Source organism: Ambystoma mexicanum, chromosome 3p (assembly GCF_040938575.1).
Source record: "Ambystoma mexicanum isolate Mex_15411 chromosome 3p, UKY_AmexF1_1, whole genome shotgun sequence".
Taxonomy (NCBI): domain Eukaryota; kingdom Metazoa; phylum Chordata; class Amphibia; order Caudata; family Ambystomatidae; genus Ambystoma; species Ambystoma mexicanum.
The window spans coordinates 797,452,492-797,472,952 of record NC_090925.1 but is presented as its reverse complement, the minus strand read 5'-3'; the positions used below and the strand labels follow the sequence as shown (position 1 = coordinate 797,472,952).

The following is a 20,461-nucleotide window of genomic DNA, read 5'->3' as shown; positions in this document are numbered from 1 at the left end:
CTGCGTGCAGCCATGATATCGGTTATTGCATGGAAGTCAAGTTTGTGGGCTGTGATGATGTCTGCAATGTCAAGTGCATGTGCTGGTTGGGATCGGGCATTGATGAGTGCGCATAGAATGTTATGGGTTGGCGCACGTGAGTGGAAGCGAGGGATGTTAAGGGGGGCACTCAGGCGTGCGGTTCTCAGAGTGAGGAGAGAGTTCCTTCTTGGGATTGTGGGGGTGCTGGTGGTGGTACTTTCTCTAATGAGCTTTGTTCTGGACGCAAGGTCTTTGTTTCTGAGTGCGGTCAGTTGTGGTTGATGGCCTGGATGGCAATTGGGAGAGCTGAGTGTGGTGGTATGGAACGGGCCGATCTGACGCTTTGCAGGGTCAAGGACCTGCTAAGAAGATTGTTGGGTGGCTATGTTGTAAAGCAGGAGTATGGGATTTTGTGGGTGTGCTAGTGTGTCCGTGTAATCACATCGTCCTCATGGGCAGATTGGTGCGAGTCCCTGTATATGGATATGAATCGGGTCAAGTCTCAACGTGGAGGAAGCTAGGGATTTAAGGGGAATCAGTTTGTCCCTGTATCAGCATACATGTTGCGTGGCAACCTCGTTATGCAATGTAGGTGCTGTTAAGCAACAAATCAAGTAACAGCTGGGTGGGGCTGGGCAGCAATCAGGCAGAGCCCAATATTCGTGGGTGCAGATATCAACAATTACAATGTGTACCACAAATTAATGAGGTGAGTAGGGGCTGGCTGAGCAACAAATCAGGTAATAGCTCGGCTGGCAAAGCAATAAAACCGGGTAATAGCTCGGCTGGCAAAGCAACAGATCGGGTAATAGCTTGGCTGGCTAAGCAATAAATTGGGTAATAGCTCGGCTGGCTAAGCAATAAATCAGGTAATAGCTCGGCAGGAGCAGACAATATTAATGGGTACAAATAACAGCAATTACAATGTGTGCCACGAGTAAAAGAGGTGATAGGGGCTGGCTAAGCAACAAGACAGGTGATATTTGGAGCAGGCACTGTTCAGTACTTTAGTAATAGCAGGTACGCTGCAGAGATTATTAGAAATGTGGGGGCTGGTGGAAATGGTGCCATGGTTGCTTCTGGACTGGAGCAAGTCCGATCAAAGCACAGCGAGGGGCTGGGCTGTGCTAATAAACCACATACTGTGTTGAGATGGGTGGCGCAGGCGATGCAAGTCTGGTTCGGAGTTCATTGCGTGGCAGAGAGAAGGGCACCAATGTTCTGGTGGTTCTACTGTGATGATGGCGTGGTGTACAATACGTCAAGCTGCCTGGGTCAGGTGGGCAGTAACAAAGCGCTTGGTGAGGGACAGGGATGCTGGTGCTCAAAATAGGGAAACTGGTGCCATATGATAGCGCAGCTTGTTGGTATGATTTGCACACTTTTTGAAAAATTCTAGTGAGTCCACGTTAGGGGCATAGATGTTGATAGAAATTATCTGCATGCCTAGGCATTCACCCGCCAAAAGTATAAACCGCCCTTCCACATCCATGATCTGATCATGCAAGCAATTTAGGTATATGCGTCACCAGACCCCTGGAATGTGATGTGAAGGAGGAACCGTATATATGCATTCCCCACCCTGTGCCCCCTGGCAGAGTGTAATCCCTTTCCACACGAGTCTCCTGCAAACAGAGATCATACCTGGTGCTGTTTCTCCCAATCCATTATCAGATAAAGTTTCTTACTATTGGTTAACCACTGAATGTTCCACATCATCAACGTGAGGCGCTCACCCATCCATGCATCTCACATCCCACCAGGATTTATGTTGCCGCTGCCTCCGACCCCCAAAGAAAGGCCACATAGGGCATCCCCCACTACGAGCCTATCCGTGGCATTTAGAGAGATCATGACCAGATTATGGTATTGATGCGATACAGGCCCTAAAACAGTTGTGCTGTGTTGAAGTGCTATCAAACCACCCGCCAACAACCCCCACTCCCCAACAACCCACCCATGCCAGAAACACAAACATACCGGCAAGCCCCTCAGCCCACCACTCCAACCTTAACCCAAACAAACACTCCCACTTGCAGTTAATGCAAAAAACATGGGAACCACCGGCGGCCACCGTAGCTCCAAGCGACAGGCAACCACAGAAGTTAATCATCTTCCCATGGTGGTCAAGCAGTGTAGGAGTGGCCTGGTAACCCAAGGCACTCTTTAGTATGGATCAGGGAAACCCTGATCTAGGAGCCATCAATGTCAGAACTGTAGCCAACGGGGCAAGCATCAGAGGGAACCCCCTGGATTTGGCAACTCAGCTGCAAACCTCTCTGCTTCCATGTAAAGAAAAAAAGTATTGCCATTGTGAATCACTCGCAGCTTTGCCGGGAAAAGCACTGCAAAATCGCACCTCTTTCTTCCGCAGAACGTTTATTTTACTGCCTAAAATGTTTTGCGCTGCTTCTGGACTAAAATCAGGGAAAATCCGAATTGTTGCTGAGCCATAACGCATATCCGCCTTGCCGCCTTAAGGATCACATCTCTGTCTCTATAGTTAAAGATACTGACAAGAATAGCCTGCTCAGGAGCTCCTGGCAGAGGTCTTACCATCATGGCGCGGTGCACTCTTTCCACAAGGAACATATTTGAAATTGGGGGGCCATCCAAAACACTCAGGAGCAAATGTTTGACAAACTTCTCCATGTTATCAAAAGCGGTTGACTCCGGTAACCCAAGAATGCATTGGTTACTCCTTCATGACCGAGGTTGTCGTTCTTCACAACAACCCTTTTCACCGTCTGCTGGAGGAGGGCCACTTCTTTCTGTAACCCCGCAATCTTGTCTCCCCCATCTCCAATTCGGTATTCTGCGGCGGACATGCAGTCACATAGCTTCTCTATCTGCATTGCTGATGTATCAACCTTGCACGTAAGAGCGTCTATCTTCATACCTAAGTTATTGGTACTGTCTTTTAAGGCCTTCAAAGTATGGTTCAGCACGATCACATCTATAGCAGATGGTCCCAGGGTCCCTGCGGCCATCGGGCCAGTCTGATCCGCCTTTGCGAATTGTTCCATTTTAGATTGTTTCTTTGGATTGACCATACTGGTCGCCGATGTAATACAGGAGTCCAATCCAATGAACCACTACATCACCTTTCGGCCCCCCACTCACTGAGCAGTGCAGAGCCCCCAAGAGAATGGCACAGACCACCAGCCCCACTGGCAACCACACAGGAATCAGTCCCACTGGGGGTGAGGGGGGCTAGCACTCCGTCCACCCACCACCACTCAAGTCATCCGCTCGCAGCACCCCTCTCCCACCCCGCTCCCTCCTCCATGCCGCACACTCTACACAGGCAGGTGGGAAAAATCCAGGGGAAATCCACTGCGTGCTGCTCACGATGTCATTCCGGATCAGTCATAGTGGGTGGGGGGGGGGGGGTGGAGAATAGAGGGGGCTAGCACAGGTCCTTCACCGCCCAGACAAAGAGAGCTCTGTATGTGCAGTGGTTTATGTAGATGAATGGGGCCGCTCACATGTCTGTATACATGAAGCGGGTGCAGGCAAAGCAGTAGCTGTGGCAGCAAGCCCAACCCCATCCAGCAGCTGAACCCAGCTCTCCGTGTATGCAGCTGAACCCAGCTCTACACGTATGCAGCCGTCGCCAGCAGTTCCCTCACCCCAGCATCCAGGCTAATCGAGGCCTCCAGGGGAACAACAGTGAGGCAGGGAGCCCCCTTCAGAGCAAACAGCACAGTGGTTTTCAGGAGTGCACAGCAGGCTCTGAGGCCTTGAGGGGAAGCTGCAGTTATTTAAGCACCGACAGCCAGCTCCCCACCTATCTCCAAGCGGGCAGCAGCAGCAAGGAGGTTGACAGGGCAACACCTCGTCGCGTCAGGCAAATTTGGGAACAGGATCCGTGCCAGAGGCGCACTCAGCTCGAAGGGCACCCAGGACAATGTGGGGGACAAAGGGAAATCCACTGATGCTGTAGACGCTGGAGGGCAAGCACTGCACAGTGCCAGTGCAGACGGGCACTCCTCCGATCTCTGCTCTAGTCTCCTGTGTTCCAGGCCGCATGATAAGTCTGCCACATACACCAAGGCGCACACGGTGTAACTCGACCCAGCAAGGATCCCGGAGAACAGAACAAGCCACAGCGGGTGCTGCTTCGGTTCCAATTCAAGGCCACGCAACAGCGCCTCTACCCCCCAGACATGCTAGGTCTTTTAACATCTTTCTGTTAATGGAGGATGTTAAGGCATCATGAATCAAGACACAGACAACAGATTCAAAGTTAAAAATAAAATGATTTATTAATTCAGATGTCAGGATGGTTGAAAGCCTAACTTGCCCTATGCTCAGGTGGGATTTCCGTACCTGAAAAAAACTAAGGAAAGTCAGAGTCAGAACGTTCAACTTAAAAGTCTGTGTCCAAAACCTATCCTTCCCCTCACAACTAAAGCTAAACAATGTGTAAGGTTGTCAAAAATAAAATAAATGGTGATCAGAACAAAATTATGAGCTTATTCCAGCTCCTAGTATCCTTTTCAGCTCTCATTCCCCAAGTTCAAGAAAGTTCTACAAAAGTCTTGAGATTACCTTTCTCAAGTTTAAAGCAGTTCCACACATCCTTGGGGTTCCCTTGCCCAGGTTCAAGGCAACACAGTTCCAAAGAAAAGTGTCTTGAGGCTTCTGTCCTCAAGACAGTATGGTAGTTCATCCAAGTGTTAGGGTTCCTTTCCCCAAGACTAGAACATGCCAACTGATACTAGTTTCAGCCTTTCAATGTTCAACACAATTCCAGATCAACTTGACACTCCTGCTGGATTGAATTAACAGTTCACTCAAATAACTCCTTCTTGGTTTATTTCAACAATGCCTTTAGTTTTCACAATTTAAGTTTCCGTGGTCTAGGCACAGTTGTAAGAGCACACGGTTACCCAATGCAAGTGGCGCAACCAGGAACCCTAGGCTCTTCAGCCCACATAGGTTCTTCTGTATTTGCTCCTATGTACAGACTCGCACTCACTTAACTTCTTCTTGTTGGCCTCTTGGCTTTATGTGAAGGTGACCACTCTCTTAGCATCTCCTGGTTAGCCTCTTGGCTTTGCCACAATGTGTCACATATCCTTTGCCAGTCTTTGGCCTTTGCCATACTGTATTCATGCATAAAGTTCACTTTGTGGTGGTTTTATTTCTTCCCCCGCTTTCAGTCATGTTCTTTTGCAAACTTCCACAATTGCGCTTTCGTTTTGTACGTTTTTTCAAATGCGCACTTTCACATTTAACGTTCATCAGATCATAGTTTTGCCCATATAGTTTTCATTCAATTCGGTATTCAATATTAATAAAGATTCTCTTCCCCGCTTCATTTTCATTCCACCTGTGGCTTCGGGTTTATTTCACTTTGTACATTTAATTTGCTTCATTCGGCATCGATTTCACTTCCATGCAAGCCCTTGGAGCGCCCCGCTTCGAGTGACAAACTCTTTCACTCATCGGTCTTCAGTGTTCCTCTCCGGCAGCTGCATCGCTCTTCTTCTGCTCCGCCTGCTGGTTTCTTTGAAAACGCAAGCCCCGCTCGCATTTCATATGCTTCTCTGTGCTCACCAGCAGCTCAGCTTTCCTTCTGCGGATGCTGGCAGCAACTTTATTTCTCTTCCTTACCCCGCCGCTCCAGCTTTCTGACCATGGAGGCTCCCACACCTGTGGAATTCTAACGGCCCAACTTGCCCTGGGCTCCACAGGTCTTTGGCCGGTGTCCTGGTTTCGGTTCAGGACCCACCACGGCTGCCTCTTCTCGAACAGGATCCTCTGCTCGCCTTCCCCACACAGGCCTCCCTGCTGCTCTTTTCCTCTTTTTATACACCTGCAACCATTTGACAGGTTGCAGGTGCGAGTTCTCAAGTGGACTTGCCTGACTGTAATTAGAGGGACATGCCTGACCTTCACAGTACTCTGCAGGCATCTTCCTCGTAAAGTGAGTTGCTAGTGTTCACTAATGATCTGCGTGATTTTTCCGTCGCGGAAAAGTCAGCGACGGAAAAGTTTGCATGAGAAATGTGCGAACCACAAAGGTTTGTACATTTCTCATGCGAACACGCATTTAAAACCATCTCCACACCCACGCCCACGACACCCCCCCCTTAACACACTCCCAACATAACCAAACCCTACTTACCTTTCCTTCAAGCTATGTCCCTGCAGCGCCAGTTCCCTTTCACTTCTGTGATCGGGGACTGGCACGGCAGGGTCCTTTTCTTTTTTTTTCTTCCAGAAGCTGCAGGGGTTTCCCCCAAAACCCCCGCTCACTATACTGTAAGCAGGGTGTTGCGGGGGACAACCACCCAAGTCCAACTCCACCACACACCACAAAAAGTTCGGACTTTTGGTAGTCTGAACTTTCCGCAGTGTTTGTTTTTAGGTCTTTTGGTGGTGTCAGACTTTTAAAGCCGGTCAAATTGTACAATACCTTCACTACCGCTAGTCGCCTCTTCCTCGTCCCAGTACGGTCATAGGTGTTATGTGGGAAAATGAGGGGTGATGTTTTGCAATATCCCATAAAAGCCAGGGGAGGGTTAGGTGAGTTCTCAACAGGAACAGGGTGGATATGTCTCGCCTGGGGGTACCCTTTTCCCAATCCCCAAGGACCCTCAACTCAGCTTCTCCACCCCCAGGGTCAGGATCGAAAAGCGATGGCCTTTCCTTGGCCACCCGAGAAGAGGATCCAGGAGGAGTAGGAGTGAGGATATCCTCAGGTTTTGCACAAGGATAACACGAAAACTTCTGAGTCTTGCCTCAACTACACCCAGAGTTTCTTCTATTTATTTTAATTTGAACCCTTTTCACATTTTTTTAAACTGACAAATTCAGGCAGTTTTTTTAAAAGTAATTTGTCGAACAAAAGGTTGCAGACGACCCCGATGGTCGAAGGAAGACAGAGGAGTTGGCCCGGTTATTGATAAAGCCAAGTCAACCCAAACTCCGGTCTTCACTGCCCTGGAAGTAAAGATAGGGGACATGGATTAAAGACCAGCAAGCAAAGCAGTGTCATGGGAGGGCAAGACGATGAATGGCCGAAAGGGGGGGTTAGGGGCAAAAAAGGATGTTAAGAGTGCTAATCAAGGGAACTTAGTCATATCACCCAGAGTACAACTTAACCAGGTTCATGGCAAGATAGTCCAGGAGAGCCCCACACCATAGGGGTGCAGAGGAGCAGCACATTAAAGTGGCCAAATATCCCAACGGCAGCACAAATCATGATCAATGCTGCGCTTGTCTGACCGCTTATATGGTGATGAGATAGGCTTCCGGTATAGTTGTTAGGCAATTGAGGGCAGAGATCAACCAGTATGCAGGGCATACAAGGGTCCAAGCCAATTTAAAAGGACATGGGAAGTAAGTGTCGATGGGGTGACAAAGACGACCCCAGATAAACCCTGCACTCAACTGGAATAATTCTCAACTCAAATGGTGGTAACTATTTTATTCCTCTGAATGTTCACTCATATTGTCTAAAAGGCTAGCTGGTGCCAAGATGCTGACTACCTAAACTCCTTCAAGGACTTCCCAACTATCCCTACTCCATCCAAAGGTTAGTGTTGTAATGGAAACTTGCATTTACACTGTTGGATTCAGGTGGGTTCTAACAGGCCTCTCTCACCTCTCTCCTCCTACTCTCACTACTTCACCACTCCTGCTGACTCCTCCCACCAATCTCCTGCCTCTACGATTTGCACTCCTCCTAGATCTCGTCTCCCCCCTTTGATGCTACTCTTCCTTCCTTGCTCCCTCCACAATGCTACTCTTCCTCCCTTGCTCCCTCCAAAATACTACTCCCTAAATTCACACTACTACTCCTGCTTACCTACTTATAAAGCTTCCTCCTTACACTCAAGTACCATCTGCTTCATAATCACTCCTCAGACTACTTCCTCTAAACACGGCACAAAAACATGCACACTTCCACTCCATAGCCAACACCTGAACTGCTCAACCCACACTTGTTGCTTCCTGTTCCTTGCTTATATTCCCGTCTCTACCAAGATCGGACAGATTTTCCTGATCTTGCGTGCATGTGCATATCTCTCTCCCTCTCTCGGAAAGTGATAATTAAGGGGGTTAAGCCACACCCACTTTGTCGGCGTGGGTTTGCTGTGTACCAAAGGAGGCGGCCCTGGAAGGCCAATGTTTTGGCTCATTTCCTGGACCCTGCTCCCCTTGTTGTCCCTCGTGGTCTAAGGAACATATGGTTTGCTGTGCAAGCTCCTCTCCCGTATTTGGGAGCTCTGCAGTGTTGCAATGTTTGGATTCAGCATCTCCCTCTATCTCTTTGCTGTGGTTCCTGGGTGTACATCATTCGAGGCATAGGAACTGTCTCTCTCCAGGCAGTGATCTCATTTAGGGATAGGCCCTTACACCTATGTTAACCCTATGAAGAACAGGTGACAAACCGGTATGTAAACTTACCCCCCTCCTCCCTGACTAGGTGTTCTCCAGAGACCACTGCTGGTGTTCCAGAATCCGTTGAGGACACAATCTTCTGTGCTTGGTACTGTCCAGGAAGGCCTATGGTTCATAGTTCTAGAGGTCACTTTTGGATGCAGGATTTTTCGGTCGATCATGGTGCTTTGAAATCTGTTCCAAAGGCAAAAAATGGGTATCCCCTGCAACGCGGACACGGGGGAAGCTAAAGAAATAAGATGCAGAGAAAAATCGTGTCACGCGGAAATCCACAAACATTATAATGTAATAATGTAGAACAGATTTACAATAAATTCCTGAAAGGAAAGCGGAATCAGAGCATAACACCAAACATATAATTATGAAATTGTATTATCATCAACACAATTAAAAATATATTGATCTGAAAATTCTAGCCATATTTCATATCAGGCTTTCACATTGATAAAGAAGTACAAAGGCCAAAAAATAAGTGGAATGCCATGTGTTCATAGTATACATCTAGAATACGGTCAGTGCCGGAAAGCGAATGACCAGGAGACAGAACTCTGTCCAAGTGAAGGGAATCACATGGGAAGAGGCTGTAATTCACTAGATAATGGCAACCTACACATAATCAGAATATCGTCAATGTAAAAATACATTAGAAGTAAAAAGATTTTTACTTGAGTGAACACACTGAATTGTCTTCCGAGGATTCGGAAACATTTCATAAAAGACTTGAAACTAGCAAGTCTATAAACAATGAAAGATAACAATGGATCACTAAAATACCAAAAAACTAGAAATCATGTCAAATTAAATGCATTAAGACAAAAATCACAAAAGTGCAAAAATTCATAGCAAAATGAAATGACATGGAAACAACAACAAAAAAAAAAGAATCGCTAAAGTGCAAAAAGACTGGAGATCATAACAAAATGAGGTGCATTGAGTCAACTACAAATTCAGTGAACAGCAAGGCAGTTGAACCAAGGTGTTCTCCCAATAGATCTTTATATTGGTAGTTTCCATAGTTAGATGGATCTAGTCAGTGGCAATTGATACACGTCTTCTTCAGGACAAGGCACTCAAAGAAATTGTTAAATAAATGAATATTACAAAGTGTTGCCATCAACTTAATAGGGGCTAGTACTGGTCATGCCAATGCCGATACTATAATTGTTCTTGTTCTTGAATTGGCCAATTCAAATTAAGGTGATGGACGCATATTCTATGAAGGAATAAAAACAGATGAAAGCAAATCGTTAAAAAAGCTCAGAAAAGCCAACCTCTCAGCACATTCATAACAAAATTCAGTAAAACATGTAGTGGAGGGGAGAATAACATATACTGTATTCTCTACCCAAATGTGGGAGCTCTGCATATCATTTCTTTCAGTATCAGGCTCAATGCAACAACAGATAGACACAAATGAATGCGTCTATGGAGACAAAATAGACAATACACAAACTGGGATGAAACCAATCCCTAGTTCCAAAGAGCGAGGATAATTGGCTGGTGTGCCAGACAGCGCATGGCTGACACTGCATAGATGGAAATAAAGAGTCCGACACTCACCCGTCTGGGAAACACGGGACATCTAGGTATTCAAAAAGTTAGCTAATAGGAATTGTTAGTCGTAGACATGCAGGGAGAAGAATATTGTTCCACTTCAGAGTCCGCATTCGTCAGACAGGAAGTTTTCATTGGAAAGGACTACAGAAAAGGATATAAAAAGGATGTCAAAACGGATTACATAACTATGAAGATAACAGCCTAAATATTACAAAGCCGTTCGAACTGGACCAAGAAAGGCATCCCAAAACAGATGCCGCAAGTACTACAAATGAACTGCCAAGTCTTTATGTCATACAAGCTCTGCGGGCGGAGCTGTTGAAATAATGCTGCTGGAAGAGACCGATCGAAAGCTCTCCTATCGTTCATTTTAAAGGAAAATCAACTTGTCCACGTTTGAGCCTCCCGTGTTGAACAGCCGTATGGTTCTCTGCTGGAAAATCCAATCGTAGTGGAAAAAACCAGACTGATAGTACAGACCCAAATGTATGGCAAGCCGTATGGTATAAGTGCTGACCGCCATGAAAATAACAGACTATCTCGAAGTGGATCGCAAAATAACTGTGAGCAAGACTTACTCAAGTTCGGCCTTTCCACGGCGTAGAAATGCCTGTCGGTACACGGGACTGGATGAAATCAGCTGTGGCCGTTTGGCGTATAAATACTCGACTTCTTGTTAAGTCACACAGTTCTGACATAGCGTTCTTCAAACGTATAATCCTCTCTTGCTTAGGTTTACGTGTCTAATACGTAAGACCTCTTTTGTTGCATTTATTCTTTTCCCCTCATAGGACAATGTTTTCCAACACTGCTCTCTTGACTTTGTATTTCTTGATCACAATAACACATCTTAGTAGGTTCTTCATATTTCTCTTTACTGAATGGTTGAAAAAGTGCACAATCGGTATGGCTCCTAGGGAGTTCTTTAAAAGAATAAGAGTCCTTGTCTCCAAAGGGGGGAGGATCTCCCAGTGAGGTCAAGCTTGCCTTTACACCCAGGGAGGGCATTGCAGTGCGGGCTTGCATCTCTAGACTCACAGGGAATGGCTCCCCCTTGGGGAGAAGTGACTTATTCCTGTGATCCGTCACATGTACGTTTCCTCTACTGATGCACAGAAGCTGAAGTTCAAAGACTTTGGGAAGGGAAAGGCAGTTTAACTCGAATCTTAGTCTTTGTTGCCACAATTCTTTCCTTTCCTATTTTCTCAGTCTTGGTCAACTCCTATACTCCAACGAGGCATTGATTATCCTTTCAGTCTCTATCATTAGTGGTTGGGAACATGGACTGCCGTGATCAGTGGGTCACTGCAGTTTGGGAACCTATCAGTCACTTATCAGTGTTGGCTTGTAGATTGGCCTTGAATCCCCAGAGCATTCATGTTTCAGATCAGTAGTGTCTTGGAACTTGCAATTCCTAGCATTCTAAGATGTTGTATTTCGGTCTGTGACTATAGTTTGGCAGATTTGCCTCAGGTATGCAATGGATCACATTTCAATCAATGTGGATATTTATTTATTCATAACAAAGAGGGCACCAAGTATGATAGTATACAGGGTGAAGCCCTAACAGGCTAGTGTTTTTACACGAAAGGAGGGCAACACACAACTGTGCATGTTTTTCAAAAGAGCAGCGAGTGATCCCTTAACCAAAGATGAACATTGGTGCACAGTGACTGTGGAAATACAGGGTAGGTCTGAAAGACAGAAGGATAGGTCGAAAAAGCTTTCTATCCCTACCTAATCCCTAGCGTAGGAGCTTTCCTTAGGTAACGCTGGTGCAACGCTTACAAAAAAAGGGGATAGGAAAAGATGGTAAAGAGAAATCATTTTTGAAAAATCGTAACAATATGAGAATTGTTATATCTCTGTATATCCCAAGTCACTGCTATCATCCTGAATGGATATGGGTGAAAAGTGTTTACAGTCAAACACGTAGGGTTGAAATATATAAGGACAAAAAAAGTCGACCTTCTACTTTGGGTCCAGATTTTTAATATCCCGTAGATAGATCGAATCGTCCTAGGGTGGCTCTGATTTAAAACTTCGAAAATTCCAAAAACTCAAGTGGGGTCCTGCAGTTAGCCAATATAGTGCTACAACAGGTGTTTCCTATTCCGAATCAGTTTTTTCACAATGAAGACACAACAGCCCACAACATCCGTCTGAAAATTGCTATGTGTTGGACCGGGTGTGGGACAGATAAAAAACATGCACACAGTTGTTCATGATCTATGTAGAGCTAATTTTGGCCTCCACCATGTCACAGCCTCTGTCTACCGGTTTCAGTGGTATATATACAGTACAACCACTTTCATCAGGACAGTCTTCTTTAAAAAGCAAGCAACAAAGCAAATGGGTGGTTATCACTGTTCAGTCAACAGTTCAGCCACAGGGTGAATACTTTACCCTGCTTCTTATCACCATCACAGGGAAGGTCGAGAAGAAAACCTATGGACACACACAAATATAATCCATAGTCCCTTCCCTGTCACTGCCACATGCTAAAAAATGCTCAGAGACAACAATATAAGTTTATTTATTTATTCGCATTTGTACAAGAGCGCAACAGTCCGTAGGCATCATGGCGCTAGTTACAGAAAGTGGGCAAAACTTAGTTACATGAGAGAGAACTGTACAATTTTTACATTTGAACCTTTACAATACATTTCAGGAGTTTACACAGTTACATTTAAAATCTGGGAGGTGGTGGGAGAGATACGGATGCCAGAGGTGTCAGTTGAAAAGGGAACTTTTCAGGTTTTTTTGGAAGGCCAGGAGGGAGGTTTCAGCTCTCCGATAGGAACTGTGACTTCAACCCCAGCATGAGTGGGAACCTGGACTGCTATTCCTAATAAACAGTAGTAAGTGTTTCTACCCCACCCTTTTTATTATTTATTTTACTGAATTTTGGATTTTCAGCATCAACTCGTCATTAGTACCAAGTTTGGAAGGGAATTTGGACTTCAATTCCAATATTTCATTGTTCATTTCTGTCTCTTTCCTGCTAATTAGTCTCCTTTCAGTTTCCTTTACCCATATTTGCTGGGGACACGGATTGCAATTCCAAGTTTGTATTGCACAGTCTTGCTTGGAATTCAATCCCATAGTCTTTGTTCAATCTGTCAGTAGTGGCAATAAACTTGACCTTTTGAGTACCCCTGCTGTACACTAGTATTGGTTCCAATGTGCTCCTTCAAGACTCTAGGAACCCTCCTCCCTGTGTCCAGCCATCATCTACTTACTGTACCTCAACTTCATAAGAGGCTTCAAAACATTATCTCCCGATTCCCATTAGCTGCTGTTCTCTTCTAATGCACTTTTCCCTGGAGTCATTGCACTTCATGTGCAAGTTCCAGTTTGGTTGGTCTCTACACAGAACACTGGCTTCCTTTTCTTATCCCCCCTGGACTTCCCTCCCTTTGTCCCGCCTGTCTGTGCCCCTCACGTTTGTTCCCTTTGGTCAGCTGTACCAATGCTTATTTGTGATACTCTTTCCAGTTTTCTGGCCTTCACAGCTGATCTTCCCTGTGCTGGTCTTGGGTTTCCTCTGGTTTCACTGCTCTTGGCTTGCACTTTCAGTTTGGGTCAGAGCTTCTCTTTCTGCTCCACTGGAATGATTTGCCTGCTCTTCTCCTTCACGCTCGGGGCCTTCTTTCACAGCACAACTTTCTATCTCCCTCTGGTGTACCATTTCTCACCTCACTGCTTCCATCAGACTGTCCCCTCCAGCTTCACTCTCTACTTCCTCCATTTTCTAGTCTGTGGTGCTGCTGGCCACACATTATTGTCCCCCAAAAAAGTATTACTTGGGCAAACTATGTTTATGTAATTGAGTGAGGTATTTCAGAATAGTTGCTTCTAACTCTGAAATTAGCTAGAACATTTGATGAAAGTCTGGCCCCACGCAAAGTATTCCATAAAAGCAAGGCAGCTTTAAATAGACAAAGAACATAAATCCCCCCCCACCTCCACCCCCCTGCCAGCCCCAAAGCTACTTTCCACATATACCATTTAATTGCAATGCCATTTTCTACCTGTGATAAATGTGTACTCTGCTCCTGTCTGGACTGGTTTAAGGTTGAGTAAAAAACTATATTTTTATGGGTTTACCAGCCTCTAACCTCCTATCTAAGTTGCACTACCAGAACATAAACACATCTGACTGGGAAACCAGGGGCATGTTCAACACAGGAAAAAGGAGCCACTAAGTGGAAATCTGTCATGAACCAATCCCAGGATAGGTACACCCCCACCTGTTCTTTCAAAGGATACAAGTTGAAGGTCAGACCTCAAAAAATGATACGTGGTGAGAAATCCAAACCGGTCGTATTCTGTGTCCGACTGCTGATGGTTTACCATGAAGGGAAGAGACTTAGACCAGATCAGACCTTTCAATTGATAAAACCCTCCGTCTGATAAGGAGTTCACAGGCAGAGCGAGTGATCAATGGAAAGGGCCAGGAACCCGAACAACCACCAAGCTGTAGGAAAACAAGTAACACTATAAGTACTCTTTCTTGGATGACTCAATCTATAATACTCTCTCTGAACCCACACTAACCTGTTGGTGTAATTCAAGGTGTCCATGTAGAACTCTAGATAATCCAAAGGGTAATTAATGTCAAGGAAGGGAATGTTAGTGTGGAAGCTAAACCCGAAGGGCACGAGGGTCGCGCTAGTGCCGGGTTTGGGCACCCCTGGATAGCGTCCCAAATGTTATGTGCACTGTAGGTATCAAATTAGAACAAAGTCCATCTTATCCTCCCAATGTTTACCATGTGGGTAGGAAGTCCCAATGCCCTTGAAGAAATGAAACTTTAATGCGAAACAGAAATAATGTAGGCACAACCCCAATTACTGCTTGTGGAAGAATGCTGAAACGGATTGCCAAACTATAATGGAGGGAGCAGTATAAGTTCAGCTGACGGTTCAGTAGAAGTAGCGTCCCAAGAATAAGACAACCAAGGCAGCGGACAAAAACTGCCCAGGAACGCTTACATGGTGACTGCTGCTCAGAAGATCAATTTGTGAGCAACGTTCCAGGAAAAGGCGGCGCTCAGGACACCGCCGCGAAGAATGCTTACAGGAGGGACTGGAAACAGAAAGAATGACTCAACGAGCCAGGGCTTCTATGATAAGCCAAACGAACAAACAATCAGAAGCAGTGGCCAGAGTTCGCAGTACGACTAAGTACGTGCGATAGAGTCAAGTGACAGCGGCGAAATCCACTGCTGTCGTCGCCTACCAGGAAGTGCATTGAAGAGTCTGCAGCGTGTGTAGAACGGTCTAGCCGTTCTATGTGCAACGCGTACATTTTGTTGGAAAGTGAGTGCTGGAGAGGCACGGACTCCACGATGAAGGACTCCACGATGAAGGGGCACATTTGTGACAAATCTGTCCATCATTTTAAAGAAACTGCCTTGTCACAGATGCTAGCGCAAATGTTCAAGTTAGTCAAACTTCACATAAATTAATACACAGTTATGATATGATTTGGCATTTATAGCGCGCCTGTACACAAGTGTTTCTAGGCGCGACAAGACAAGGAGGGGGAAACAAAGGGAGGACAAAATAACGATCTTACTAGGCCTTGTGTCATTCAGATTGCGCGAAGGAGAGAAGAGAGGGGAAGTGCAGTTAAAGCGCAAGTGCAGGCAGCGGGGGACTCATAAGTGCAGAGAGAAGGGGCTCTAGGGTTGCAGATACAGACCCTTAAGTGCTGGGGAGTCCGGAGGCAGTGCGAGGGCAACTAGACATGCAGGAGCCCGGGCCCGAGTTCAGAGAGTGACCATGTGACCAGTGTGTGGAGAAGCCAGGTATATCAGAAGGGGAGAGGAAGAGAGAAAGTGGAATGAAAAAGAAGGTCTTGAGTTGCTTCCGGAACCACAGGTGGTTCTGCTTTGAGAGAGCCAGGGAGGCTGTTCCAGAGGAAGGAACCAGCCGAGGAGATAGATTTGCCCCCAACTCTCTGTTGGAGAAGTGTCTGACCCTCAGAGAGTTGGAGGTGGATGAGCGAAGAGCTCGACAAGGAAGATGTTTTGGAAGGGAAAGTTGGAGGTAGAGCGCTCCCAGGCCCCAGAACGCCTTGTGGACAATGCAGAGGGTCTTGAACTTGATCCTTGCAGCCACAGGGAGCCAGTAAAGAGATTTCAGAGCTGGAGAGATAAGATCCCTGGGCTGGAGGCCAAGGACAAGTCTTGCAGTCCTGTTCTGGATATGTTGTAAAGGTCAAAGAGTAGAGGCAGGAAGATTTAGAAAGAGGCTGTTGCAATAGTCCAGCCTAGGGAGGGCCAGAGCTTTGGAGACAGTGAGCTTCTGGGGGAAAAGCCAGAAAAGGAAGAATACCTCTGAGGAGGTGCAGCTGATAGTTTGACTTCTTAGAGTCATCAGAGATGTGAGGCGAGAAGGAGAGGGTGGAGTCGAAGATGACACCAAGGTACTTAGCCTCACATGAAGGAGCAGGAAGAGGGCCAGAGTGGGTGGTCAGAGACAGATAGGAAAGGAGGGAGCGGGTGTCCCAAAGAGGAGGATCTCTGCCTTACTGGCATTAGGCAGAGATCATTGGCGGCACACCATTCCTGAATTGCGGCCAGACAGTCTTGTATGAGAGAAGAGGTAGAGGTGGTTGAGGGAAGCCTGAAAGGGACCCGAGTGTCATCCGCATAACATTGAAAATTGGAGCAGAAAGTAGCGATCTGGTGGGCAAGAGGTGCCAGGTAGAGGTTGAAGAGCCAGGGAGAGAGGGTAAACCCCTGGGGAACACCACAAGTAGGGAGAGAGAGAAGAGAGGAAAGACCCCAGTTGGACCAGAGAGGGTCGGTCGGTGAGAATGGAGGTTAAGCAGGCCAGGGCCTGATCAGTAATACTAAGGTTGACGGGTGGTGATTGAGGAGGATGGCATGGTTGATTGTGTTAAAAGCAGAGGATAGATTGAGGAGAATGAGGGAAGAAGGGAGATTAGAGTCAAGATTGGAGAGCACGTCTTCACAGGTGTTCAGGGGAGCAGGCTAGCGGTTTCTTTGTGGGATCGCTATTGGATTGTGTGCGCTATTTACCACTCTTAAAACCTAAAAGAAAGGTCGGCAGCAAGTAATCTTCCCTCAAGCTTCCCACAGAGCTTGTAGCAAGTAAACAGAAAAGATTGTAGTTCGGGAGGATATCTTGCGCTCACACCATACACTCGATCTAAGTTTTACATTTTTACAAGTCCAACATCATTATTCATAAAGTCCCTCCAAGTGTTCCTTCAATATGAATGTTTTTAATTCTTCTAGAGAAAAACACAGCCGACAGGTGTTTCGACCACCGGTCGTTCTCAAGGCTGTACAAAATTACAAATTGATAACTAAATCACATTTCACTGTGTCGCCTGACGTTTCTTGTTGCTCGACCTCGTCAAAATTCCAGGACGACCCTGATCCTCGTCGGAGCTTCCACTCCCGCTTGCCCCCTCTCCTGCCCCTTGTGTGGCACCCGGTATTGGTATAGATGTTGGTGGTGGTGTTGCGAATCTGACATGTTTTAAATTTGTAAATCTTATATTTCCCTTCTTGTGTCTGCGTATCTGTTCTAAAAAAACTTTGCCCTCCACTATGTGTAGGTTCTGTACCTTCTTTGGTTCCATCATTACTCTCTCTAAATTCTTCCTCCGAGTCAGTATCTGAGCTGGCAGGTGTAGTATTGGAAGAGCTAGATCTAGATCGCGGTGTTATATTGTCATATTTAGGTTGAAAAGTATAAACCCGTTCCTGTCTATAGTCCTTGTCATCTCTATAAAATTTTCTAAATTTCCTTAATTTGATAGCATCCTGATATTCTCCTAAGATTTCGATTTTCTCATAATTCTTTTCCTTAGTAGTTTCCGCATTTGGCATAGCCTTCATTTCTTCTTTGATTTTATTTATTTGTACTATAACTCTTGTGTTCTCTTGTAGCATGTGTTATCAATAATTCTAACATTACTTTAGAACTCTGATTCAAATTCTTCTCCCAATTCTCTGCCAGATCAGCATCCTCATCATTATCAAAATTAGGGAAAATCAGAACTCTCAATCCCCTGGGAATAATACCATTTTCTAAATAATTTGCTAAAGATGCATGTTCCCAGTACTTATTGATTTCTTTTTTCGATAGTCTTTCTAGTTTTACAAATTTCTGTTTGAGAGTTTCTGTTGCAGTGTAGCTACTCCTAAAAGGGTTGGATGTACTTCCCCTAGGTGCGAACAAAGCAGCTCTATCTTCGTCCCTGTTGCACATATAATCTGCCATTTTGTGCTGGTGGATTTCAGCAGGCACACAAAGCGAATCTGACAGGCTGGCGGTTTCTTTGTGGGATCGCTATTGGATTGTGTGCGCTATTTACCACTCTTAAAACCTAAAAGAAAGGTCGGCAGCAAGTGATAGATTGCGATAGTGTCAACAAGTGGTTTAAAGAAGGTGATGGTTTTTTGATACTAGGATCAAGATTAACTCATTACATATATATTTTTTGACTGATAAAGGAAAGAGTTTGAGGGAGGTGATGTTTTTGATATAATGGTACAGATTGGAGCCTATTACTGATATTACCAGAGCAAGTGAATGAAGTAAAAGAGATGGGACTCATTGATACTTGTACTAAGTTGAGCCCATTGTCTTTTTTGTAGGTAATTTTTGAATGTTGGAGCCTAGAACTCACAATTATAAGACTACGGGAATTTCCAATACTCATTTGACTCAATAGACTCATCCGCACAGGTGGGTGGCCATTTCCAATCATTAATGAATATAGTTTATGGCATTTCAGTTCTACATACTAAAGTATAATAATTCAAGGGTTTCTCTATATAGGATTGGAAGTCTGAATTTTCAACATAAGATCAAGTGTGATCATTTGAGATTGAGATCTCAAATTTAAGAGATATAGAATAGAGAGTGTACATGGGGTAAGCACCGATTATAGTAACACTGTTTAACAAAGCACTAATAAGATTTAAGACACACTTATACCTTTATTTTGGCAACTCACATTTTGGTCATGTTGGAATGGCTTCACAAGGTGTTTGGGTACAAGTTTCCTATTTTGGAGTAACTAACCATGCATGAAGTTTATATATTGCAGTCTAATTGTTTTTATGCTTACTCGGTTTAATTTAATTTGATAATGAATACATTAGTGGATCTAATTGTGGAATACAGATAATAACTGTCTATTTTTGTTGATCAAACAGAGATATTTTGATTGAGACACTAATTTGTGGTCTTAAATTTATGTTTTTTTCTTTAAACACTGATTGAAATTCTTGATTATGCCATGAATGTTCCATCATCCTGACCTGACATGTGACACAACATGGTATGGTTTTTGAAAAATGTATATATTGAATGAATGTGTAATTTTGTACAGCCTTGAGAACGACCGGTGGTCGAAACACGTGGCGCCTGTGTTTTTCTCTAGAAGAATTAAAAAATTCATATTGAAGGAACACTTGGAGTGACTTTATGAATAATGATGTTGGACTTGTAAAAATTTAAAACTTAGATCAAGTGTATGATGTGAGCGCAAGATATCCTCCCAAACTACAATCTTTTCTGTTCAGGGGAGCAGTTTCCGTGCTTCTGGCAGCTCTGAAGCCAGACTGGTGGCCAAGGAGGCAAAGAACAGATTCAGTATGTAGATTAAGCTGGGAGATGGGCAGCTTTTCCAAGAGTTTGCCCAGGAAAGGAGTGATGAAGATCGGGAGATAGTTAGCCGGAGAGGAAGGATCGGCTGAGGGCTTCTTTAGAAGGGGTGCACAAGAGAGTGCTTAAGGGGGAAGGGAAGTTCCAGTGGCAAAGGAGTGATAGCAGAAAATCGGCCAAGGCTGGAGCAAGGGTGTTGATGTGGTCCTTGATGGTTCTGGATGAGCAGGGGAGAATCTACTTCAACAAGACTTTCATAGATCGGACTTGTCTAGAAACATTGTATGGGGTGAACAGGAGAAAGGGGGAGAAAGGAGGCGGAAGAGGATGTAGAGGAAGTGAGGGTGGACAGGATGTTTTAGCAGTGAAATGAGAGACCAAGGCCTTGCAGAGGGCCTGGGAGGGAACATGAGAGGTAGAGGCTGCAGCAGGGTTGGCCAGCTCCTTGCAGACCTTGAAAAGTTTGGGCGAGTTGTTAGATGCCGCAGAGATGCCGGCTTGGATGTAGGCTCTCTTCTTAGAGAGGACAGCATGTCTGTACTGCCTTTGGAGCAGGCAGCACGCCAGTTTGTCAGGTGGTGCGCCCGATGCTCTCCACTACCTCTCTACCACCCTACACTTGAGTTTAAGGGCGGCAAGGTCAGATACGTACAAAGAGTTGCACTTGGATTTGGGCTTCAAGCAGATCCTCATGATGGGGGCAAGTCCATCCAGAGTGCTAGAGATAGAGAGATGAAGGTTAGAGAGGGCTGTGTCGGGGTGCGAGTCAGCCAAAGGTGCAGGAGGAGAGGAGGTAGTTGCAAAAG

The 20,461-nt window shown here is 45.4% G+C and overlaps 1 protein-coding gene across 4 annotated transcripts in view; it reads right to left on the bottom strand.

The window, feature by feature from the left end:
- The window catches only part of LOC138580898 (zinc finger protein 300-like), a 290,853-nt gene that overhangs the window by 199,317 nt on the left and 71,075 nt on the right, over positions 1-20,461 (bottom strand). The window contains exon 2 of one of the 4 annotated variants that reach the window (XM_069651808.1): positions 8,446-8,665. The exons of the other annotated variants lie outside the window; for them this stretch is intronic. The gene's annotated coding sequence lies outside the window, so the exon portion shown is untranslated. The remainder of the gene's footprint in view (positions 1-8,445; positions 8,666-20,461) is intronic. 4 annotated transcript variants of the gene reach the window in all.